General features: G+C 43.4%; 1 protein-coding gene across 29 annotated transcripts in view; it reads right to left on the bottom strand.

Annotated features, from left to right (window-relative positions):
- MAP2 (microtubule associated protein 2) overlaps positions 1-17656 on the bottom strand; it is a 219858-nt gene extending 202202 nt beyond the window's left edge. For all 29 annotated transcript variants that reach the window (XM_088058647.1, XM_088058670.1, XM_088058646.1 and 26 more), the window contains exon 1: positions 17551-17656. The gene's annotated coding sequence lies outside the window, so the exon portion shown is untranslated. The remainder of the gene's footprint in view (positions 1-17550) is intronic.
- Between the last annotated feature and the right edge of the window lie 1531 nt (positions 17657-19187).

The raw sequence follows: 19187 nt of genomic DNA, 5'->3' as shown, positions 1-19187 counted from the left end.
TCAATTGACACCTTTTCATCAGCCATATGGGCTTCAGTGCACACAGGGGAAATAACTCAGGATACCATCTCACACTGGCAATCAGCCTTTGCTGCTTTAGGTATCCCCAATACCATCAAAATAGACAATGGCCCTGCATACATTTCACAAAAGATGAGACAATTCCTTCAGCTTTGGGGTGTGTCACACCACACTGGTATTCCCCACTCAGCAACAGGACAAGCCATTGTAGAACGTGCACACGGAACTTTGAAACAAATACCTGATAAACAGAAAGGGGGAATGCGTGGTGAGACCCCCACAGAGCAGAGTGGCAAATGTTGTTTATGCCCTGAACCACTTAAAAATACCAGAAAATTCCCAGAATCTAGTAATATTAAATCACTTTTTATCATTGCAATCATCTAGTGATACCAAATCACCTAAACCTGAGGTAATGGTAGGAGATACTATCATTAATAAATGGGAAGGTCCATGGGATCTTTTTTACTTGGGGACGTGGGTACGCTTGTGTTTCCACGGACACCAGAACACAATGGACACCTGCCACATGTTTGCCCTGCTCTACGTCCTGCTTGGAACCAGATGCAACACCATCCTGACAGCCCCACAGCAGACATCATGGAGCAGTGATTTAAACAACTTGTGCACCTGCTACATGGAGATCTGGGATTTATTTAAGAATTTTTATCTATTCAAGGATATGAAGGTTTTATATGTTTAATACGAGGACCCAAGGATTTTATTTAATGACAAGAATAACAAACCCGAACTAAGACAAATCGTTTCTCATGTTATCTGGTTCTATCGCAGATCTAAAGTCGAATTGTTTCCTGTTTGTAGAGTTAAGTTGTAAAATTGTAACTTTTAAGTAATAAGACTCCACTGTGCCATTTTGAGAATTTGTATCAGTGGTAATCCCGTGTGACGGCTTAGGGAGATGAATGTTACCTTTTCAATGATACATGGGATACATCACTGGCTGAAACTTCCCAAGACTTGTCAAATTGAGTGGAAAGCCTCATTCAACCTTGGCTTTTTATTTGTGACATCTGGATTACTCCATACATTGTGCTGTATTTGTCATCCTGTCTGCAGGAGCATGACAGATACTACTTTTGTATTTACAAACAAAAAGGGAGGACTGTGGTGGCTAACAGCTGGCCTGAAGGCCTCACAAGTAATCCTAATTATATATATTTTTTTAATTTTTTTAATTTTAAATTTTCTATTTTAAATTTTTAACTATAATTCTATAACTGAAACGTAACTGATTATATAGCTAATTATATCATTACATTGATTATATAACTCGACCAGTCTGGGCCATTGGGGAGCAGGCCCAGGCTGTCAGGGACACGGGTGGCCAGTTGGGCAGATGGAGCTGGTTCAGCCATTCAGGGTTAACCACACACACTTTCAAATCTGTGTAAGGAGAACAGCACTCAATAGAAGTTGGCTGTTGTGCATGAACCTCAGAGTGTTTTGACCCGTGCCCGTCTCCAACATCAGCGACAAAAATGTAATTAAATTTGTGTTCCAATTGTAAGTATTTTCAAGTTGTGCTTACAAACTTTGTCAGTTTCAACGTGAAACTGACAAAGAAATACACTCCTGCAAAGAAGCTGTTCAAAAGAATATACAGGATAAAAGCCAGCAATGTTCTTATTTTTGTATCGACATCATGAGAATGAAAGTAATGAACAACCTATTCAAGCTTCCTGAAGATGCTCCAAAGTGTTTGTAAGGAAAGCAACCAGCATTTTCCACAGGCCCTAGACTAGCAAAGTTCCTTCAGCATTTGTTCTTCTCCCAAGGTAGCTAAAGACCTTTCAAGAGCAGGTGAGTACTACAAGGTGGTATCAATCAGTCTGGGATTCAGCAAGAGCCGGGAGATCTGAGCCACATATTCACAGAGCAGCTCCCTCAAGAAAAGGCACCTCCCAGCGCAGCTATGAGCCAGCCAAAACATACCCACACACCTCAGTACTGCCATGCCTCTTTACCTGCTGGAGTGAGCAGATGAGAATTGAGGATGTAGGAGGGAGAGCAGTTTCCTCTTGCTCACTTCTGTGCAACCACACAGGGTCAGCCTGAATTCCTGACTCCCACATGCCACCAACTGCTGCCAACTGATCAACACCACAAAAAATGTTGTGTACCGTTCTGCCCAGATCTCTAATTCCCTACTAACATTCTTAAAATTCACTTGAAAACTTTGAAACCTTGAGCCTGCCCTTTATGGACTGCAGGCACTTTGATGGGGAAACACAAAACAAAATTAAATGTAGGTAAAACATAAGCATAAGATACTGAGTCAGGTATATATTATACAAATCACAGCGCAAACCACACAGTTGTATTCTACTAATAGTCTAAGTAACATTTATCTGCTGCACACATGAATATTCAAAGGGAAGTACCCTAAAACCAACTGGACACAGGAAGCAGAACAATGCAAGTTGCACATTACTGCCACTGCTCACAGCCCTGCCATCTCTAGCCCACCTGCCACCACCCTGGGTGGCTTTGTGCCTCTGACTAGAGTGCATGGGCTACTTTGTCAGTCACCTAGAAAACACCACCCTAGTATTTAAGTCCTAACATTTCAAGTAGCTCTAATTCAGCTTTCAGCTCAGTTCTTTGTCCTCTAAAAATAACTCATGTTTAATTGCAACTGGCTACAATTTTCTAATTCTTTGTGACCCCAAACCTCTAAATCTATTACCCAGAGACAGCCAAAGTAATCCTTAATGAAGGTGTGGGTACAATGCAGCATGCTAGGGGCCATCTGGCTGCCAGGTGTTTCCTGGCTTAGCTTTTCTTCAGAATACACATCACTCCTCCTCCTCTAATTCCAAGGAAGGCAATTTCTACCTCAGGAAAGTCCTTCATTAAAGACACAGACAAAGGCCTTATTGCAAGCAAGTCAGCTGCAGCACAGCAAAGTTCAGAGCCCACAGCAGAAAGCCTAGAAGGGCTGTTTATTACCACACATATCTCCCTGTGACTATCACCAAAAGACTGTGCCAGGACTATTTCTGACTGTTAATAGGAAATGAAATATTTTCACTGTGACCCTATGCTTTGTGTCCTTCACCAAAAAAAAAAAAAAAAAAAAGTCCAAGGTAAGAGCAGTTTTTTATAATAGCTCCATTTATATAGAAAACAAATGATTTAAAATGTACTAAGCAAGATTGACAACCAGGGTAATTTGATTTCTTTCCGGGAGCAACACAACCTATCAGTGTGGTTAGATCCTGTGAACTTTATTTTCAAAATAGAGCATTTAACTTCCTTAAAATCTTTAAGACATGTAAAAGCATTCCAGCTTCCAGACACAAATCCCTGCCTTCCCCCCACTCCCTTCACCAGTGCTCTGGAACAATTTAGGACTGATAGAAAGTAATTTTTGTACAGCACTTGCATTGCACCAGCTCAACTTACTAAGCCAGCTTCCCATGGGGTCAGGCAAGGACCAGACATCACAGGAGCAAAGAGGCACAAGACCCCCACAGAACCAGCTGGGGTAAGCCCTGACTGCCAAGAGACCACCTCCCAGACTACTCAATAGGAATGGTTCTCCTGGTTCCCACCACTGCGCTAAAATTTAGTTTACAAAAAGCATCTCTTATTTCAGGCTTGTGACAAGCAATTGCATGGACTCAGATTGGTGGGGATACTGAGACATTTATTGTGAGAAATAAGTTGGTTTGGTACACTTCTTCAAGACACAGTATTTCCTTATGTGCTATTTCTTCACTAAGTGACCTATCACACACTGCCACATCAGGAACACATTTTAATGTCCTTATAAGTGGGTGACCATGTGCTGTTCACTGTCCAGCAGGCTCCTCTCCACAGAGCATCTGCCACATCACACCTCCTCCCCCAAAGGTCAGGTGGAGACAAGCTTCTCTGTGCTGTCATGGTGTGTGGCAGGTGCATCTCACAGATTGGAGCTCAATTCCATCTTATCTCTCTTCTACATATCCCCCTTAGTTTTGGTTTCAAATTGTACTACTCTTTTTTCAGCGCTTGATCAACTATACAAACAACAATCGCAAAACAAAACACTCCCAACATTAAAACGTGTTTGACCCATGGCCCGAAGCAAAGAAGCTCCATTCATCTTGTTCCCTCAGTTTCCCAACAAGCTGATGATGGAGCCAGAGCAACCAAGGCTTGCAGGTACCCATCATGGAAACACAAGCATATCCTCGCCCCCACGTTATCAATGGAAAGGGTCCTTACCATTTTCCACTTTCGAGTTTCTTAATAAGTACTTGAGCTTTTCCTAAGTGAGCCACTGAAATGGTGTTGGATAGGGGTTAGGTCATTCTGAACACAATTCAAAAAACTAAGGACATATAAGGCTTTTTGCAGTCTTTCATGGCAGATATATCCCATCTCTACACTTCCCCTTTTTTGTTAGGACTCAAGAGTCCTATGGGCCCATTCAACAATCACTTGACCTGTAGGGGAATGTGGAATACCCATGTGCACCTCCCACAAATGAAAAAAAAATCAGCCATCTGTCTGGATGTATAGGCTGGCCCATTCTCAATCTTTATGGGGATAAGCACTCCAAGGGCTGCAAAAGTGGACAGAAAATGACACTGAACGTCTTTCACCTGTATGGGTGGAAGCAAAAATACCCACGGAAAAGGTATCAATCATAACATGAACATATTTCAACCTACCAAATTCAGGAAAACATCTAACATCAGTTTGCCAGATCTCTAGAGCCTGAAGTGTTAAGTTTACACATCACTGTTTTCAACATAAAAGCTAGGGTGAGGAAATTAACTACATGTGCCATTTCAACTCCTTAGCGTTTTATAATTTATCTCCATATCACTCACTGGAGTTTGTCCAGGTTCTCTACAAGATAACATGACTTCACAAGAGCTTATTTTCCCCATGAACAGGCAGACAGATCAAAACACACAATAACTGGTAACCATCCTTCCCATGAATGGAGACAGCGATTTAACAGACAGAATCTTGGGACACAACTTAAAATTACAAGGAAATGTTTCTGCCTACAGGAACCAAAAATAAGCAATACAGAAGAGAGTTAATGGTTTTGTGTAATTTCAGCTTGAAAGAACAACTTTCAAGTCAGGATTATCACAGGAGCATCCATCACAAAAAGCAATCAGAACAGTGCAGGCAATCAGCAGGATGCATACAGTTCATCTTAGTCCTGCATCTTCCCTTCCCTAGGTAAATCCTGCTGTGTGCAGGGAGCAGGGATGAGGTGCTGCCTTCGCCAGGCTCTCTCGCTCGCCTCCTCACTTTGCACATGCGGAGAGCTGTGTTTGCCCTGCTGGACCCTGCTCACTGCCATCCCTGGCTATGCCGTGTGCTCACCATCACTGCAGAGCAGCGCTCCGCAGCCCCACGTGCCTCCTGTCACTGCTGCAGCTGCCACCACACTCTCACAGAGGGCAGCTGGAGAGGGAATACACTACCGGGAAGGTAGCTGATCCCACCACTCACCGCAGTACCGCTCCAGCTGATCCCGCATGGTGCAGCGTGGCACAAGCTCTTTTATGACACCATAAGGCAATCCTTTCCATCTAGGTGGTTGATTGGGCTAGTAGATGACCAGAAGAGTATGCAATAAATCCACATTCACCTCTGCGGCAGCTTGTTTTCTCACCACTGCCCTCAATCATGCAGATTGTGGGGGAGAAGATCAAGCTCTCCCCCAGGATCAAAAGGATTGGGGGGCAAAGGGGCCATCCTCCAGTTCTCCTTCCACAACCCCAACAAGCTTATGATTAGAACCTTGTGTTTCACTCATGGGCAGCACAGAAGTGGCCAGTGCAACTACTGAGGCAGCACAAAGAGTCCTTCTTTTTCCAGTCTCTGCCATATGCACCATGAATGCCTCAAATACTGCCTGCCACAGACACAAAAGCTCTGCCAGCGCTCTGTCACCACACAGCATCCCCTGAAGTGTTCCATGTCCATGGGTCGAAAATATTGGTGCTATTTAGAGTCAGATCTGTGTCCTTACAGTCCTTAGCCCGTAACAGAAGTCTGCTCTAAGCTGTAGATTCATCTTCTGACTTTTTTTTCAAAATCAGTTGCATCATCTCTGGGATGTCTTTTTGTTCCTGGGATACATCACTCCCCATAATTCTCAGCTTCTTACTCTCACTCCCGCAGGAAGGTCAATTGGCACCACAGGCTTCATTTCAGCCCCCAGGCTTCATTTCAGCCCCCTGTAAAGTTCAGCTGAGCATCGTCACCAGTGCAGCCACTAGTTGCCTATTTAAGTTCCTGTTTGGCTGCCATTTGTGACAATTAATTGCACAGACTCAAAGGCACTTGTCCAGCAGGCTCCTCTCCACAGAGCATCTGCCACATCACATCTCCCACCAAGGTCAGGCAGAGACAAGCTTCTCTGTTCAACAGGTGCATCTCACAGCCTGTAGCTCACTTCTATCTTATCTCGCTTCTACACAGGCCAAAGCCAGAAAACATTTACTTGTGTACTTGCAGTAGTCAGTTCTCAGGAATGTTTCAGTATGAGTAACAGAGTCAGTGGGCATGCACAGAAAAATGGTGCCAGTATTTCTCAAATATGACACGGAAAACTAATTTTTACAGCAAAGACAAAAGCCCTTGCGACTCCTTCCAGTGAATGGAAAAGGGGTCTCTGCTGGGGAACTTTCTACAAAGTCACGATGCTCCTGCTGTGCTTGGGAATTAGCAGGTTATGAAATGGAAACAGCTGCTGCTCAGAGAGCAGGGCAAAAATACCAACTCTGCCCAGCATCCAGGAACCTGCTTTGCTGGTCTTGGGCACCCAAGTATCCCCAAAGAGCCACTGCCCCAGCAGTCCTCAGCACAGTCTATAGGCATAGGCTTTCACTGCCTATAGGGATATGACAGGCCCTGACCAATTTATTGGTGGATACAGAGACAAAGCCAAAATTTGCCCAGAAAATCACAACACAAATAATTTCAAAGCCAAGCAGAGGTTCTCCGGTTCTACTGTGGATCAAGACCTTAAGCAAACAGGACAACCTAAAACCGAAACCAACAGCACACCTGTGATGGACACGCCAGTGACTCTCACCACTATCCCAGAGCTCCACCAAGCCCATACACACTGTTCATCCCACAGTTGTCTTGCCCACAAACTCAAGCTCCTCAGAAAACAAACACCTCATTTCAAAACAAAATCCAGCAGAAGATCATGTTCTTTTTCCATGGTTTCATCTATACAGCAGGTTTTGCTGCTTTGTGGAGTTCTGCTCACACAATGTGCAATATGCTTCAATACAAAATGAGTGATTAAACTGAAAGGTAACAAACTGAAAAAGATAAATGCAGACAGAGCTATATTAGAAGGGGAAATTGTCCAGCACCAGTTGTGAAGGATTTTTAAGTTCAGCTAAAATCCATCACAGAAAGGGAAATATTAACAAGTGACCAGAGATATAGTACCTTTATTCTTGAGGCACACTTATTTGCTTGTTCATTTTACTATCTGTATATTTTAGTATCTTTTAAAATGCAAGTTTCTGTTAAAAATTATTTTCACAGGCTTCAAAACATTCTTCAGAGAGCTACTCATCTGCTTAGGGACATAGACATGGGGCAGGGCTTATTTATTAATCTAGGAGGATTATACTTCGATATAGATCAACCTTTGCCTGCAGGTAAGAGCAGTAGGGCACATAAATCCATCAGATTTTCCAACTGCAAAGGCATGAAAGGAAAAGAATCCTAAAGAAAATTATGTCATGCTTGGATGGGGAAAATAGGTGAATATAAGGATAGCCACTTTTTTTTAGCTGTTGTTCAACAGCTGCTGGAACAGGCAAATTCTATTCCTACTGACATACCAGCTCTGAACCTACCTCTAATAGCTGAAACAAGTCTCCATGGCTAGTTTTTCAAGTGAAGATATAGCATGTTTCTCTGATCTCTTTTCTTCTGCCTTTTTAATGTGTCCAAAAGATCACTCTCTTGCTGGAGGAAACCTCATTTTTCACTTACCTTCCCTTTCTCTTAGCCAAGCAAGAAAAAGGCACCAAAACACTGCTACAGAAAACACAAACACACCGTACAGGTAAAATATTCATTCTCTTGCCCATCCCAGGATACAGACAAATCACTTATTCCACTGCACACTACAATAAGCAATATCACTGAGACTGATCTTGCAATAACTTAAAATGCAGAAGAAAATTCCAGCCTCTTCAGGAAAAAAAAAATTACAGCATCTACCAGTATATAAAACAAATTAGAAACAAAAATAACTCAAATCCTCCAAGTAACTGAAACTTCAGTACTTAAATTCACATGAGTTTGGCAGAGGAGTAAGGACAAATCACGTGGTGCTGACCACAGAGGTATTTCAGAGAAATGCCCCATAATGCCAAATCTGCAATACACTGTCTGCAAGGAAGTATTTCCCCTGGTACTAAACATGACTTCATGTCCTGAAGTATGGAATACATTCATTTTGCTCAATATTTTTTTTCCAAGTATTTATTCCCTCCTGCTGCTTGTAATAGGTTGTTAAAGAGTTCAGTCCTAAAATACTTAATTTAAAGGGTAAACAAGTTTCCTTAAGTATAGCTTGCACATTCACCAAGTTGCTCTATTCCCATAAAATAGAAAATTCATTACACCACCCAAAAAAAGGAGTATCTGCTTTAAAACAGCCAGTAGCATTTTTATCTGCTGGCTCAGAGAGGTACACGCTTTCCACCAATTAAATATTATCAATGTCAGCACCTTTTAAAAAATTAATTAATTACAATCAAGGACTACTCTCTCATAAACAGCAGTGTACAAATCCATTTGTGCTAAAAAACAAAAAGTAGAATTAAGTTCATAAAAATATTTCAAAGCACTGAATAAGGCATTGTCTCAGCAGATAATACTTACTGTGTCACAAAGCCTGAGCTTACAATACAGGGTTCAAAGACTACTTAGTCCAGATGAATCAAAGGACAGAAGTCCCTATAATTATAGCTGTTCAGTGCACATCAAGCAACACTGGCAGCACTTTCACAAGTCAGCACCCACCCATAGGTCAGTCTCTGAACAGACTCATGGTTTGCAGGGGTGGCTGGTAGGAAAGGCCTGACTGACTGTGCCTACTGGTAACTACAGGTAATGATGCAGGTCAGAGCTGGCATTCTGATACCAGCATTACCATCTAAATAAGCACACATTCCAGCATCTGAAGTATCAATATCATAAATATGGTAAAATGAGAAATGTGTTTCTAATTTCCAAGTTCCTGTAATTATCAATTAAAGCTCTGCAACAAATTATTAATTCCATTTATAGCTATGAGTGATGCTGCAAGCGTACAGTGGACCAAAACAAGTGAAAGAAAAAAAAAAGCCTGAGCGAATTCAGCTTTTGTTGCTCAGAGAAGAGTACTAGAGGACATTCTAAGAGCATACAGTTGGACTTTTTTCCCAAATACATTCCACAAAAAAGTTCTCAACTATTCGTATAGAAATGTACATTTAGAAGAGTTTTTAACACTGCATTCAAAGTACTGCTAATGTTTTAGGCAACATTAGTAGCACACCATTAAAAATTATCTAAACTAAAAGACTAAGTATTATCTATAAATCACTTCTGCTAATTTTGGCAAAATGTGAAGTATAAAACTATATATATTAATTTACAATAACATAAAATGCCTTTTTTTAAAAGTTTAAACATAAATTTATTATATGCTGTAACAGACAGCACTGGGTAATTAAGAAATGCTTAGAATCAATATTCTTCTGAGTTTTATTCAGAAGCACAACCATCTCTCTACGGCCTGAAAAGCTTAACTTTGCAGAACAACACGGAATGAAAGCTTATTTACCACACTCTATCCTTTGCTTTTTGGAATGAATCAGGTTATTAAGCATTCCACACATAGGGGTTTGTTTGCTTTTCTTTTTCTTTTTTTTTTTTTAATTACTTTTAGAAGTTAGGATTTTGGTTGTGGGTTTTTTCCTTTCTCTCAGGGAATTTTGTCCCATTTGTTGCCTAAGAGATGATAACAATTGGTACTTAAGAGGCAAAACTGGCCAAGGTGGTGGGAAGGGTGCAGCTGCCTACTCTTAGCTGGGTTTTTTTTCTCTTGGGAAGGGCAAAGACACCAAGATTCTGGCTGGGGGGTGAGAGACTGAGCCCAGCTCCTTGCTCACTCTCTCACTCTCAGATTGGAGGGGAAGTTGTACCATGGGGAGAATTCACTGCCACCATGGACTCTAGCCCCTATAGTCTTTTTTACCCTTGCTTCTTTTTTACCATGGGTGAGCCTTTTCTCCTAAGAGCAGCCGGTGAACTGGGACCTTAGTAACACCCAATTGCACTGGAAAGGATCCTCACCATCTTCTCAGGTGTCTCAGGGGAAAACCCAGGAACCCTCCCCCCTTCCTGGAGGGGGCGTATCCCGGCTGCTTTCCCTTTACTACTTCAAGAAATACACATATTTTATCTCCCTAAAACAAAAGAAATACACAGCTTTCTTCCACCTGATTTATATGTCTCTTACTCATTTTTCTGGAAGAGATTTTCTTTATAGGACATCAAATCAATCATGTTGTAAAAGACAGAGGATGGGCACACCCTTCCAGACACACTTAGCCACAACCCTAAATACCTAGGTCTGCTCTGGATTCCTGGCAACACTGACTTCAGGTATATTCTGAGCATGCTGATAGCCTGTGAAGAGCACTCTTTGGCCCAAACACTGCCTTAAACTGAATCAATGTAAATCAAGAATTCTGATACAAATCTGGAGGAGCTGACACTCTTATTTTAGAAATATCCCTTCTATTCTTGTGGCTACGTCCCTGCACTATGTATTTTATAATACAGGTCGCAGGGGAGCACTGAAGGAGGATAGGGTATCCAAGCAGCTTAGGGCCATCACATCTACCTTCCTCTCTGATGCCCTCCCACCCCAAGCTACAGGTTGACAAGAAGGATGGGATATGAATGACTGACCATCCAGACCACCCCTTGAGCAAGGTCTGCTCTCTTCCTTTGCAGATCATCCAGCTCCATCCCTGCATGTCTCCTTTTTGAGTCCTTGGGGGATTTTTTCTCAGTCTCCTTGAACAATTTTCTAATTGCTGATGGAAATAAAAGCTAGTATTAATTTCAGCATACTCAAGGGAAGCAGACAAATGCCTACGCGCATGACTAGAGTCTTGCTGCAAACAGGCAGGGCAACCTTCCCTGCCCGGCACACCCCATAACACAGCCTGCAAGAGGAGCAGCCCAACACCTGAAAGCACATCAGGCACCAGCAGCCAGGGATGTGTCAGCAGGAGTCTTCTGTCAGCAGAAACCCACACATGAACGTACAGCTGCTGGCCATCAAACCACAGTCACAGTACTTCAAACAAAAGGAGAAGCTTTGCTGTCTGAGCGATACCACGTGGTCAGAAGAGGAAGGGATGCCTAGGCACACCTTAGACATCACACAGAAGCAGCTGCAAGAATCAGGTAGGGGCATTAAAAGACTGTGGGGTCCCTTTGTCCAACAATCAGCCAGGGGCCAGTAAAAGCATGTTAACATTAGCAGTAGGTCCTGGCACAGTATATGGCCTTGGGTCTGGCCAAAATCCCCATGAGGGGATCAGATCTTTCTGCTCAGACCTGGTGGTCACAGAGGGGCTGCTGTGGAAAACAGTAACTTGACACAAGAAGACCTGGTTAGCTAAAACAAGCTGACCAGATTTCCAGCTAACCAGAATTCAAATCCACACTTGAATCCTCCTTAAAGTCAAAGGGTTTTGAGCACACACTTCCAGCCCATTTCACAGCGGACACAGAAGAAATGCTTTCCTCACAGTCCTTCTCAGACTCTGAGCCCTCCCAGATATAAGGGTGTCTTGCACTTAATGTCTGGCACCTTGCAATTGCACTTGCTGAACAAGCAATTCAGACACCCTCTACACAAAGTGAGAACAAAAAGAGAGAAACTTCACTGTACCCCAAACTCAGCTGAGGCTCCTCCAGGCACCGCCTGGACAACACCATGGTGGAGACACAGGGAAAGAGGCCAATCCATCTTTGCTCACAGCCAGCAGATAAAGGATTCTGGCCCAGTAGTAAAGCACACAGGCTACTTCTGAATGTCTACAGCATTTTCTACTGTTCATCTCTGGATCAAATTTGGACCAAGGCTGGAGTTTTCAAAAGCACATCCCAAACTATGTTCAGAATCTTTTTAATATGTTTCCATTTTGAGACATTTCCTAGCTTTGTTCATCCAAGATCAGAACCTCAGGAAAAGTGGCAAGTTTTGTATAGCCAAGCAGCTGTTCTAAGAGAAAATCTATGTTCCTAAAGATAGAACTGACAGTTCCTACTTCTAAACCAGAAATCAGCCCCTGCCATTCTCTCCAGAAAACAAAGTGAAAACATAGGGTTAATTGAATCAATAGGTCCTATAATTAAATGCTGCCAAATTAGCTGACATGATTGGACTACTGGGTTTGGTTTGTTTGGGGGGCTTTGTGTTGTTTATCCAAAGGTTGTGTATACTTTAAATACATCTAATTTTGCAAACAGCTATTGAAATTTAGTTTAAAACTCTCTTAGGGAATAAAATTACAAGTTTCACAGAGACATGGACTCAACTCACTGGAAGCTACTGCAATCTAACTGTCTTACTAGAAGTACTAAAAGAAAGAATTCTTCCTATTTCTTGCAAGGTGCTTAACACAAGACAACAAATATTCCTCAGCTGCTTTTACCCATGAATACCAAATCTAAAAGAAGGAGCAATTAGGTCCTTCTAGCATGAGGTTAGAGGACCTTAATTCCACCTACAAATCCATAACTTAAGAATTGTCAGGTGTAAACTGATTATTCCCCTGATGGCAAAAAGTACCCCAGATTTTCAATAATCAGAAAACAGAACTGCAAATGGCATTGTCTCTTTCCAGATGGTGCAAGTCAGGTACAGATTCACTGAATTCATCACAGTATTCTAATTTTCACCATTGCCTCCCTTATACTATATGAAACACATACATATTTTATCTGGAAGGATCATATGCTAAAGTAAATAGTTTCTGTGATGGAATAAATAGTCTCATTGCATCACAGATTTAGAAAAGCATGTAGTTTAAAAATGCTAAAAGAGAAACAGCATACCATAACACTGGTCAAGCTTATCAACCAGCACTAACCCATCTCACAGATTGCAGAAAACAAAGAGAATTGACCAAGCCACACCTTTTCCCCATAATTCCTTTCAAACTGGCACCCTAACAAAGATACAGGATACACTCTGAAGCTGATGTCAGTTATGCCTTTCTGCCACCTCTCCAATAAAGAAAAAAGAACAAAGATCAGTTTCATCTGCAAGACTGCTGTAGGGAAAAACAGCAGTGAGCGTAAAACCGTAAGGATTAGCTCATCTTTTCTCCTTAATACAACAGCAAACAATTAGTGTTAAAGTAAAATGGGTCAGTCAAGACCTCAAATCCTCTTAACAGCTAGCACAGTAACCCATGTGGCCACAACAATCCAAATTAACCCCTTGGATACATACAGTTCTTTACTCCGATACCTAGAAAGCAATTACAAATGTCACACTGAACAGCTGTCTAAAACACCCTTGTGTAGTTTAGTAGCATAACCTGTGATTAAGCCTTCCCACGAAATAAAAGATTTTTCCTTTACTGAGGCAGGCAGCTTAAACCATCTCTTTCCCAGCACCAATCCTCTAAATCAGCTCCACCCCATGGAAATAAGTCTTGTGCTCTTTTTTTCTGATTAACTGAGATTCAGTACAGAACTGTTGCTAATAAGCACACCTGTACATGAAGCAGAAGGATGGAAGAAAAAAGCACCAATCCTAAATATGACCCACCCATACTCTGCCTCAGCGTGTGCACACATACTTGGGAAGAGATAAGCCATGTAATGATATCAGAGAACATTGCACATTTCTATGCTTTCTCTGGAAGTACTTGGTATCTCTAAATATCATCAAGGGGTTTACAACACTGAGTCCACATACCATGAATTTATCTTCTTTCTCTTTTCAGAAAAAAATATTCCCTTTTCCGTAAAAAAATTGCTTTTAAGCATGCTTACAGATGACGTTCAAGCGCAATTAAGCACATGTTTGAACTGAATAAATACAGATGGACCAAAACGAGCATCCTTGAGTCTTAAACAATTCTATACATCAGCACATGCATACTTTTACTTCTTCATCAAGTGCACACATGGACTTAAAGACAGCACAAAATCCAAAATATCTAGATCATCAGATAACACAGATTAGAAAGGACCTTGGGAAGTCACCTAGTCTTAGGACCCTTATTACACCTTCCAAATTCTGGTCATTATTTGTGCGCATGTTAAGTGCAACACTCCCTAATCCCTTCCTAGTTAAGGCTTCAGTTCAGCTTCAAATGTCCTGCAGTCAGAAATGCTTCTTCTGATACCCAGATAAAGCCAAGGAGTGATTTTTTTTCTTTGACTACGAGCCAGAAGTTTTACCAGCACAACTACTGTCCACACTGTAGGTAAAAGATCTGTAAGGAACTCAGGCTTTAGGCAGCAGTAGAACCTTTATTTTCATTTCTTAAGCTGATTATCATTTTTGCCACCATGGCAGATCAGATTTGAGATCCTTCATATGCTGCAGATGTATTACAAGCTCTGTCAGAACCTTGTGCCTTTGCAGAGAAATTAGTAATCAAAAGGTGAATTTTAGAAAGCCACCGTCATAAAGTCTTCACAACCTAAATTATTTTTGACTTCTCCCAACCCCATTAAGAAAACAAACCTGTCTCTAATACATGCATGACATGCCACATTGGTAGGTGAAGCTGAAACAGCCCAGCAGAATCTGCAATGAGCCTCACCCTTGTTTCTGGGTTAGATACTTCTAGCAACTTCCACAGACAGTTGTTAAGTGAGCACAGTGCCAGAGCTAGAGAGGCCAGAGCCCACTGTGGTGTCAGCACACACAGCAAATGTTTCCTCTGTGAATTTAGGTAGATGGTTTAGCAAAGGGTAACTTGTACAGAAAGGGACATGACAACAGACTGAAAGGAAAGGTATGGTTCTGGAAAAAACATCTAGCAAGAAGGCAATTCTTAACCCACAGACTGCAACAATTCATTTAGGGACTGCTGTGATCAGATCACTCCTGCCTAGGCACAGCACCTCAGGGGTCAAATTTCAACTATTTCTTTATTATCCAAACATATTAAAGAACACAGCTAAGTGGGTATGATATAACATACCATAACAATTACATCAGACCTCTAAATCAAGGCTCAAAATGCTGCTTTATGTAACAAACTGCATTATAAGCACAATGGCCTGCCCTCCAGTGTGCTAAAACTCTCCACAGAAGAACAGCAACTTTTAATTCTCAGGATGACAGCTCTTTGGCTTCTCTCAAACACCCACAGGAAATGTGCAGTATAGGTGCAACAAACTGAAAAGTTCCATTTACCAAATCCTGTCCCTTGATGAGATAAGAAAAGATGAGAAGAGATAGAATTTATGGCACCACGCTCCACTGCTGAGATCACCCCTCTTCCCAGAGCCCTGTGCCATGGCTCACATTCATGTTTCATTATCATGCAGAATGGCCTCACTAAGCTATTGGGGTTATTTTCAGTGTGTTACTTCAGCTCATCTGTAAATGCCTGAGCTCCAGGAAACTGGTACCACATGAAGACTGAGGTCCTGTCCACTGCTGAGTGTACCATCAGTGTCTTGCAAATGAAATACACAGTGAGGAATTTGGTGGTTCCCAAGTCTTAGGTGATACATGGGTGAGTCTGGCTCCATTACACATATCACACATATCACACTTTCAGAATATCAGCTGGAGAAATGAACAACAATCCACAAATTTAACTGCACTGCCTTTACGCTAACTGAAGAGAGTTTGTAGCACACTCAGGGAAAGTGCCCAGTCTTTCGCTGTTCATGAATCACTTCTTCGTGATCTGTGATGTAACACAGGGGCAACTTCACTGTGTCGTGCCCCCTCAGCACATCCTCTTCCCAGGCAAGGTCTGAGATGCTGTGATTACGCCATCCAGTCAGGAGGAGCCAATGAAGCTATAGAAAATAAATGCATTCTGCAGCTGAGGCTCTTCTTGGGTCTTTCAGATAGGGATGTCTAGATCTGTAGTCTAGACATCCCTCCTAGTCTCAACCAGCACAGGTGAAAAGAAACAGCTTCTTTCATGGAGAGAAAAAAAAGGTTTGTGGCAAAAACGGGAAGAAACAGAACCAAAAGAATATGTGATTCACATGGAAGAACCCTTCTGAAAACAAAAGGGACGGGTTTTCTGAACAATAAGCAGCACAAATGCTGGACAGCAAATGATTTTTTTGAGAAAGTCTGGGGTACGATTTATTGACATGACCACAGAGACAGGAAAAATTACGAAAATTGATGCTAGAGACCTAGAATAAGTAAGACTTTAAACATATGTGTGCAAACATCCCATTCTACTGCATGACTCTCTGTTAATGCTCACTTACAAGTGAAAACCGGCAACTCTGGCTCAGGAGGAATCCTAACATGAAAATCCACCAAAAAACACAAGAGAATATTTTTATCTGGAGGAAAACTGAAAGTTCCTGCTTAACCCAGGGAAATTGACCATGCCGGTACCTTTCATACCGAGAGCAATTCTCCCGGCATGCGCCACACCCCCTTCTTTCCCGAAGGTGTTCCATGAAGCACTTGTTATCCAAAGGGCAGATCGGAGTGTGTCCAAGGAGTACAGGGCAGATGAAGGCGAGCACGGTTTATTTGATGGCTCGGTGCAGCACCACGGCAGCGCAGCGCAGCACACGCCTACGGCTCCTACCTGCAGCCATCTGAGCCGGGCACGTTTTACATCATTTTCTCTTACATAAAAAGGCATTGTTCGCCGCTGGGCTGCCGTGCACGGCTGTTTCCTCCGTGATCCATGCAACACAGGGAAACATTTTTTAGGTGGGTTGTTTTGTTGTTTTTTTTTTTCCCCCTCCCCGATGCAAATTAACAGCGCTTACAGACCTCGCCTCACACAACGTTCTTTGTTCAGCCGCGCAGATCCCCTTAGAGAAGCTTAGGGCTGGGGGCAGGAGAGGACAGAGGTTCACATCCTCCAGAGGGGTTTACAGCCTGGAGAGATCCTCAGAGCCCTCGCAGGCAGCCGCCCCCATGAAGGTAAAACGGCCCCGGGAGGCCGCCGCGCTCCATTTTCACCTCCGGGAGGTCGGGCGGGGGCGACCCGCGGAGAACTCCGCTCTGAGTCCGGGACCGAAGGGCCCAAAGGAGGGACGGAAGCCCGAAGGACGGCGGGAGGGAGCAGCCGCGGCACGCGGGCGGCACGAGCCCCCAGGAAGGGCTCGCGACAGCCGCAAGGCGGGAACCGCGCGCGCGGCTGCCCCCCCCCCTCCTCCTCGCCCCTTCCCCTGCACTCCGCAGCGGCCCCGCGCCCGCGCCCCGCCCGTCCCTCCTCTTCCTCCTCCTTCTCCTTATCCGAAAGGGCTCGGCACGGTCCTTACCTGAGCGCCACGGCGGCTGCCGCCACCGACGGGCACACAGAGGGCGGGCCGTAGCCGGCGCCACCGGACCCGCCCCGCCGCTCTCAGGGCTGTCGCCGGGACGCGGCCGCCTGCGCGCCGCGAGCCCCCGGGACCCGCCCCCGGCCCGCCCCGGCCCCGCCGCCCCTCCCGCAGGGCCCCGCGCCTGTGGAGGTGGAGGAGCGGCCCCTCGCTGCCGCCCCGCCCCGCCCCGCCCCGGCCCCTGCATTGCAGAGACACCGAGGCTCCGGGACACCCTGCCCGCGCCCAGCTGCGGGTCCGGCCCGTGGCGCCGTGTTCAGCCCTGCCCTGCCCGGCTCCTGCTAGAGCACCTTCCCGAAAGCCCCTCACCTGATTTCATTTGGGTCTCCCAGCGCTGCAAGCCCGGCTCAGTCTAATTCCTCTTTTTCCTCTGGAGAAAGAGAGCAATAACAGTGAGATCGGTGAAAAAACGCGTTTACAAGACCCTCAGACACCGCACTGCTGCTCGATTCCACACTGCTTTCGTAGGGCCGGGCTTTCCAGCCATTTCCCGGACTCTGGCAATAGAAGATATCCTATTACTTTGTCACCACGTTCTCGAACTGAGCTCTCCCGCTCAGGATGTCCATTACAGCCGCTATATTCCAAAGTCATTCCTCCCACAGTATCGCTGGTGCGGTAGGGCAACAGGATGAGCTCATCTCACCTGTTACAGCCAGAATCATGGCATTTCAACCAACCTGTGCTGGAGATGAAAGAGTAAAATGATGCCTTCTTACCTCTTCTAGTTCCTAAGCAAATTTTAGTTTGTTAAAAATTCATGACTGCAAAAGTCAGTCTGTCAGAATCTTAACCAAAAATTCTGAGTACGTCATGTATATATTGCCTTGTAATAATGTTTTGAAGGTACTATATTTTGATTCAGTGAATCAAAAATATATCTTTTTCTTTATATTTGGGGACCTAGATTGCACACTATTACCAATACTGCAGTGGAAAAACTTTAAACATTAATTTCAGTTTGGTTCCATTTTGCTGCATCACTGTGAGCAAATTATCTACATTTTTTTCCCAAAATGTCTTTAATTTTAGGTAGCCAGCTTGATTTTAAACATGAGTTTCAGGTGTACTGAGCACTTGTTTTCTTTATGGGCTTTAGCAGGTTATCTAGAAGATTTCATATCTGTAATTTGGGCCACATGTGTCTTAGACTGAGTGGTTAAAACGCAGTTAAGGGAAAAAAATGCAGTTAGGAAAGCCTAGGTCCCACCCTTGCTTCTGTTTCTTCATAAAGAAATGTCCATCCCTCAGCAACTACTACATGTAGTCTATGTTAAGGTTACGTCAGTGTTAATGAATGAAATTGACTTGGGAAGGCCAAATTACTTTGTTAAGTATTTTTATGTATTTGTAAATGAGGAAATTTTAATTTAAAAAGAGTGAAGACTACAAATATTTCTTCCAGTACTTTTCCTGAGCCCTCCTCAAGCTGTTTGAGAGAACTTCCCACCACTGCTTTTTTCTCACATTTCATCTGTAAATCAGTGCCATGCAAAGGGAGCAGGATTTTGCCAAAGTGACAAAGTCATCATGTTCCCTTCTCATTACTCACCATCAGTCATGCACATGCTTCCAGA

This window comes from Pseudopodoces humilis, chromosome 8 (assembly GCF_049639895.1).
Source record: "Pseudopodoces humilis isolate 2021_Gansu_Grassland_sample_001 chromosome 8, ASM4963989v1, whole genome shotgun sequence".
NCBI classification, from domain to species: Eukaryota; Metazoa; Chordata; class Aves; order Passeriformes; family Paridae; genus Pseudopodoces; species Pseudopodoces humilis.
This window is presented reverse-complemented; position numbering and strand designations above follow the sequence as displayed.